Consider the following 6,000-nt stretch of genomic DNA (forward strand, 5'->3'; position numbering starts at 1 on the left):
TCACGGGTTACGATACTGAAGACACCTCCACAACCTGGAGGAGGTGCTACGCAGACTGGACCAGATAGAGCTGCGACTGAAAAAGGCGAAGTGCTTCTTCCTAGCTCCAGAGGTAGAATTCCTGGGGATGAGGGTAGCAGCAGACCCCTACTGCGTCCAAGACGGAAGCGATCCAGAGAGCACCCAGACCCCGTAACACGACGGAGCTGTGTTCGTTCCTGGGGCTCCTGAACTATTTTGGTAACTTTCTTCCCAAATTGAGCACGCTGCTAGAGCCGCTACACGTGCTCCTACGCAAAGGTTGCAAATGGGTCTGGGAGGACAGCCAGGAAAGGGCTTTTAATAGAACACGCAATTTGTTATGTTCCAACACTCTGTTAACACTATACCAACCCATGTAAGAAACTTGTGTTAACGTGCGATGCGTCGTCCTATGGTGTCGGGTGTGTGTTGCAGCATGTCAATGTCAAGGGTCAGTTACAGCCGGTAGCTTATGCCTCCAGGAGTCTGTCCCAGGCAGAAAGGGGTTACGGGATGGTAGAAAAGGAGGCGCTCGCATGTATATATGTGGTAAAGAAAATGCACCAGTACCTGTTTGGCAGGAAATTTGAGCTGGAGATAGATCACAAACCCCTAACGTCCCTTTTGGCCGACAACAAGGCCATAAATTCAAACGCATTGGCCCGCATACAGAGGTGGGCACTCACATTAGCTGCCTATGACTATACAATTCGGCACAGACCTGGCACTGAATACTGCGCCGATGCACTCAGCAGGCTCCCACTAGCCACCACTGAGGGGGCTACCGAGTATGCTGCTGAGATGGTCATGACTGTTGAAGCTTTCGGAAGCCTGGACAAATAGAGACCTGCTATTGTCTCTAGTCAAGAAATGTGTCCTGAATGGGGACTGGGCAGCCACGTACAGGGCATACCCTGAAGAATTTAAACCATTTCACAGGCGCAGGGATGAACTCTCGATTCAGGCCGATTGCCTACTGTGGGGAAACCGCGTAATTGTGAATGTTTAAAATGTATAGAGACATTGAAGTTGAGAACGTGGGAATTGTATAGGGACAGTATAAGCTAACAAAGAATTCATGGAGGAATAGCCATGACATCTCGGACTCGAGACTGCAAAATGTTACAACACTAACACATATTGAAACAAAACCTACAGCTTGCAGAAAAACCTCAAGGTCTTATTAAATCATGTTATTAACCTGAAACATTAACAGAAGTTCTTTGTTTAAAATCAGACCATACTTAGGTCGGCTTATGAGTGGACAAAGGGAAAGAGGGACCAAAAGAGATAGGTTGAACTAGGATGTCACTCTAGCCCTATCTTGTTATCTTTTGACCGAGAATGTATAACTGTTGTCGCTTTACGATGTAACTTCACCTATCCGTAGGGAGTGTGTACGCTCTATCCAGAGGGTATATCTTCTGTCTGATAGGTCTTGCCGGCCGGTAAAATAAAGACTGCTTTGTTCAAAGCACAGTAGGTATTCGACTCAGTAATTTTACTGAACCAGATTGAGAGAAAAGAATCTACATTTACATTTGGTGTCAGAAGTGGGATCTCAACGGACGACTGCCGAAAACTTGCGAATTAAGAGCCAGACTAGCCTTGGACGAGACGAGGGGAAAGTGGCCACTGGAGTGAGTATGATTTCAATACTGCTCCAGTTTCCCCCGGTTTCAAAAGTCTGAGGAAAGTTTAGCCACTCGCTGGTTCTCAGGTAGTGTCTGAACGAGATCCAGGACAATCTGGTGAATACCTCTCAAACTTAGAATAGGGATAGAGATAGGGAAATTGCGCGGTGACGCAAACCAAGCGGCGACTTGGAAAGACAGGTTATAGTTAGAGCTAGATAGGGATAGATGATCAATCATGGATCCAAAAATTAATAGGAAAGAAAAGAGACTCTTGTGAACGTCTGTTTAAATGAGAAATGCTTCTGTGATTTTTACTGTAAAAAAAAAAAGCCGGGGAGTTGTGGTTTGTTTTATCTCAAACAGAATGAAAGTTTGTTTTAACCCTTCGTAGTGTTGTCCTGTATGTGGGAAGTTTAAGAGTGTGAACCTTATTGAATTACGTATATTCGGATGATAAGTTACGGAGCCAGGAAATGCACAAAGGATAGGTTTGTTGAAAAAAAAAAGAAAAAATTACATGGTCCCGGTGGTTAAAAAAAAAAGAAAAGCTTGTTGAAAGAAAACATTCAGAGAAGGCACAGCAAAACAACTGAGATGGATTCAAAAGGATTAAAAAATATATATTATATTAAATAACACGACCTTGAGGCTGGAACAATTGAGATAACGAAAAGCAGTCCACAGCCTACGTGCCAGACTTCTCTCTAGTTATGGAAAAGACAAAAAAAAGTAACGTACTAAATAGGTGCTAAAAACAAAATGTTCTGAGATTTTAAATTATGAGAAAAATTCCACTGCAGTAAAAAAAATAAATCACTCCTGTCCAGTTGGCAGAAAAACTCCATTAAATTAGGGCTTTCATTGACTGATTGAATTTAAACTGCGCAGTAACGCCAAAAGATAGGGAAATTAGGCTCATAAGAAATCAAATTTAGAAAATTAGGCTCACAGGGAATAAAATAAGGCTTATGGGGAATTAAATAGAGGATAGGTGTTCAATTCAGGTACGACGTCGACCTTGTATATCACTTGGCCCGTCTAGGCACTGATTCAATTTAAATCACGCAGCAACTCGGAAGGTAGGGCCGACGCGAACGCGCAGCGGCGCTGACGCGCAACGACGCGATACGCGGCGCGAGCGTGCGGCCGAGTGGAGGAAGGCAGACGCAGACGCACGGCAACGTAAACGCGTGGTGACGCGAGACGTGCGGCGGCGCGAACGCGCGCGCGAGTGTAAACATGGGTCGACGCGAACGCGCAGCAACGCGAACCACGAAAGTCAGTGCTGATTTCTGTAAGTCGCTGTGTGTTGAGTTTGTCAAGCGTGTTTCGGTGGAATCGCGTGGAGACGCGAGACGCGGGGCGACGCGGCTGTGTGTTAGATTAGTAAGTCTGTTTTTCAGTAAAGTCTGTTTTTCCGTAAAGTCTGTTCGTTTTAAGTTTGTTTAAATCGCACGACTACGTGAACGCGTAATGACACGGTAATGGGTAATCAGTTGGATAAAACAACGGATGCGGATAGTCCGCTACAAAGTTATGTGAAGAATTCCCTGAAGGAGCTGAAGACTTTAGAAAATTATCAGGAGCCCTGAGCAAATTATTGGGAGATGATCAGTGGCCTCTAGGTGGCACTAGAAGCGTAGAGGTAGTAAAAAAAGCACAGGGATTGTCAAAAAAAAAATTAAAAGATGCATCACTTCTGTCAAGTTGGCAAACAAATGCTATTAAATTAGGACTTTCATTGACAGAGGGAACACATGTTAAAACTGTAGACGTCTTTAAAAAAAAAAAAGAATGTGCGCACGAGAAACTTACTAAGAGATCCTCTGGGACCTCTGAGAAAGGTATTGACCGACTACGTAGTAAAATGGCTGGCTTTGTGTTAACCGAGGCTGATGATGAAATTGATGAGTGGTCACTGACTCAGCGCCCAACGGCGCCTCCCGCACCCCCTGGCCCCTTGCTCCAGTCCTCTTCCCAACACCCTCCACCTTACACTCCGGCGAGAGGAGTTAAAAATAACCCCATACCACCAAAGCAACAAACCCAAACTGACTCCTCATCCTCTGATAGCGATTCGGATCCCCAGTTCACAAGCAATATAGCCGAAAGGACCAGATCTCACACTCGAAAGGGCAGAACTATATCTCACTTACAGACAGTCCCGTAAATCTTCTAGTCAATCTACCAGTCCAAGTTGTGAAAGACATAGCAAACACCCCCGCCGATCGAGACGCAGAACTGTCAAGCAGTCAGACAGCTCCGAAACATCCTCCGACCTAGAAATGATTTCCAAGATCCCAAAGTCCCGACACCAATTCCCTGTCAGACCAATGCCAAACCCTGATGCACAACAAGCTGCAGACCACCCCACTATAGATGTCGATGTGATCTTCGAACAACTATTTGATTGCTCACGCTATCCGGACAAATGGAAAGGGCAGTTAGATATTATTGGCAGGAAAAGAAAGGGGAGGGGGGAGGTGCGCCCCCAACCCGGGTCAAGACTGAATACGTGACTAGAAAGGAAGAGCCATCTCGGGAGGAAGGATCAATAGAACCGCAGTGTTGCATACATGATTGGATGGATAAGCAAGGATACGGTTATACTAAACAACCAAATGGCCCGAGCCCTGCTAATAAACCTCCCTATTGTCCCCGGCATGGTATGGGAGGAGGCCGGGACTGGGTAAGAGGAATTGACTGTTTTAATTGTGGGCAGGAAGGACATTGGAATAAAAATTGCCCCTACCGTCAGCATGGAAAAGGAAGAGGAGGGGGGCAAGGGGGGAGAGGAGGATCTTACACCTAACTTCTCCCAGAACAACCCCTTTGGTCAATTGTCCTCCGATTGACTACGCAGCTTGATTGTGCAGGGATCCTCCCCGGACAACGAACCCATTCTGAACGAGTGGAGACCCTTTCTGATAGATACGGGAGCCTTTATGTCTTCTGTACAATCAAAGCTTAAACTCCCTGCCTCTACTGAAACACAGGAACTTTCAGGATTCCTGGGACAAATCTCGACATTTCCGGTGTCAGAATCAGTTAAAGTGGGTCACCAGGAAGAATCGGTAGAACATCGATTTGTCATCACAACCAATCTGGACTGTAACTTGATGGCTAGAGACCTCCTCTGCAAATTCCAGTTGCATTTGGAGTGTGGAGATGATGGGATTATTGTAAAACAGGAAACCCTTAAGCGGCAGTATTATACCACTAGAACCCCTCAGTGGTGGTCTCTGGACCTGCCGCAGGCACCCTATCACGTGACCCTAGCATACGATCCCAGTGGAAAGAATCAGGACCTGCAGAACTTTTATCAGGATCACGAAGAGGAAGTGAAGGGAATTCTATTAAGGGCTAGAGTGACTGGACTGGAAAGAGAGGCAGATTTTGTGGAAGTGGATAAGAATCTGTGGAAACAGCCCCTAACAATGGCACCGCATATTGCTCGTGAAGTATTAGCCCCTCACCATGCTAAAGATTTGGGAGTTATGGTACGCAAGGCCATAGATGAGGCTGACCCTACCAGCCGGGATATGCAAATCGTAAAACATGGCCGAACAGTCCAATTTCATGGGGACCCCGAGAAGGTCTTAACGACTCTACAGCATCATACTGGCTCGGACATACCTGACTATGTGGATCCTCATGTGTGGGCAGAGGACCCCTCCCAAGTGGGTTATACTCCCATTGATCCGATTGAGATCCCAGTGCAGGGCAATGTGGACTGGCCCTCTATCCGACAGAACCCACTGAAATCACAGGCAATCCTAAACTGACCTTTCGGCACTGTACTGCAATTAATCCGGCCTGTTTTCTTACTGAGCCACCCCAAGATGAGGAAGAACCCAGTCTTGATTGCTTATCTTTAATTTAAGAGGCCACATCAGTCAGGGAAGATTTAGTTGATGTACCAATGGAAGATCCAGACTGTATTCTTACTGAGCCACCCCAAAATGAGGAAGAACCCAGTCATGATTGTTTATGTATGTTGACGGAAGTACTTCTATTAATCCAGAAGATACACGAATCTCAGGATAAGCCATAGTAAACCAGGAGAATCAGGTCTTGGAATCTGCCGCTTTTGAAACTGCCTATTCTGCTCAACAAGCTGAACTATTCGCCCTCACCCGAGCCTGTATCTTGGCCAAAGATCTCAAAGTCAATATCTATACCGACTCTAGGTATGCCTTTGGGGTGGCCCATGATTTCGGACAATTATGGAAAAATAGGGGATTCCTAACCTCACAGGGGAATGAGATATCTCATAAACAGCTAGTATCTGATTTGTTGCAAGCCCTCATGTTCCCCAAACGCATTGCTATTGTTAAATGTA

Source organism: Pristiophorus japonicus, chromosome 20 (genome assembly GCF_044704955.1).
Source record: "Pristiophorus japonicus isolate sPriJap1 chromosome 20, sPriJap1.hap1, whole genome shotgun sequence".
Taxonomy (NCBI): domain Eukaryota; kingdom Metazoa; phylum Chordata; class Chondrichthyes; family Pristiophoridae; genus Pristiophorus; species Pristiophorus japonicus.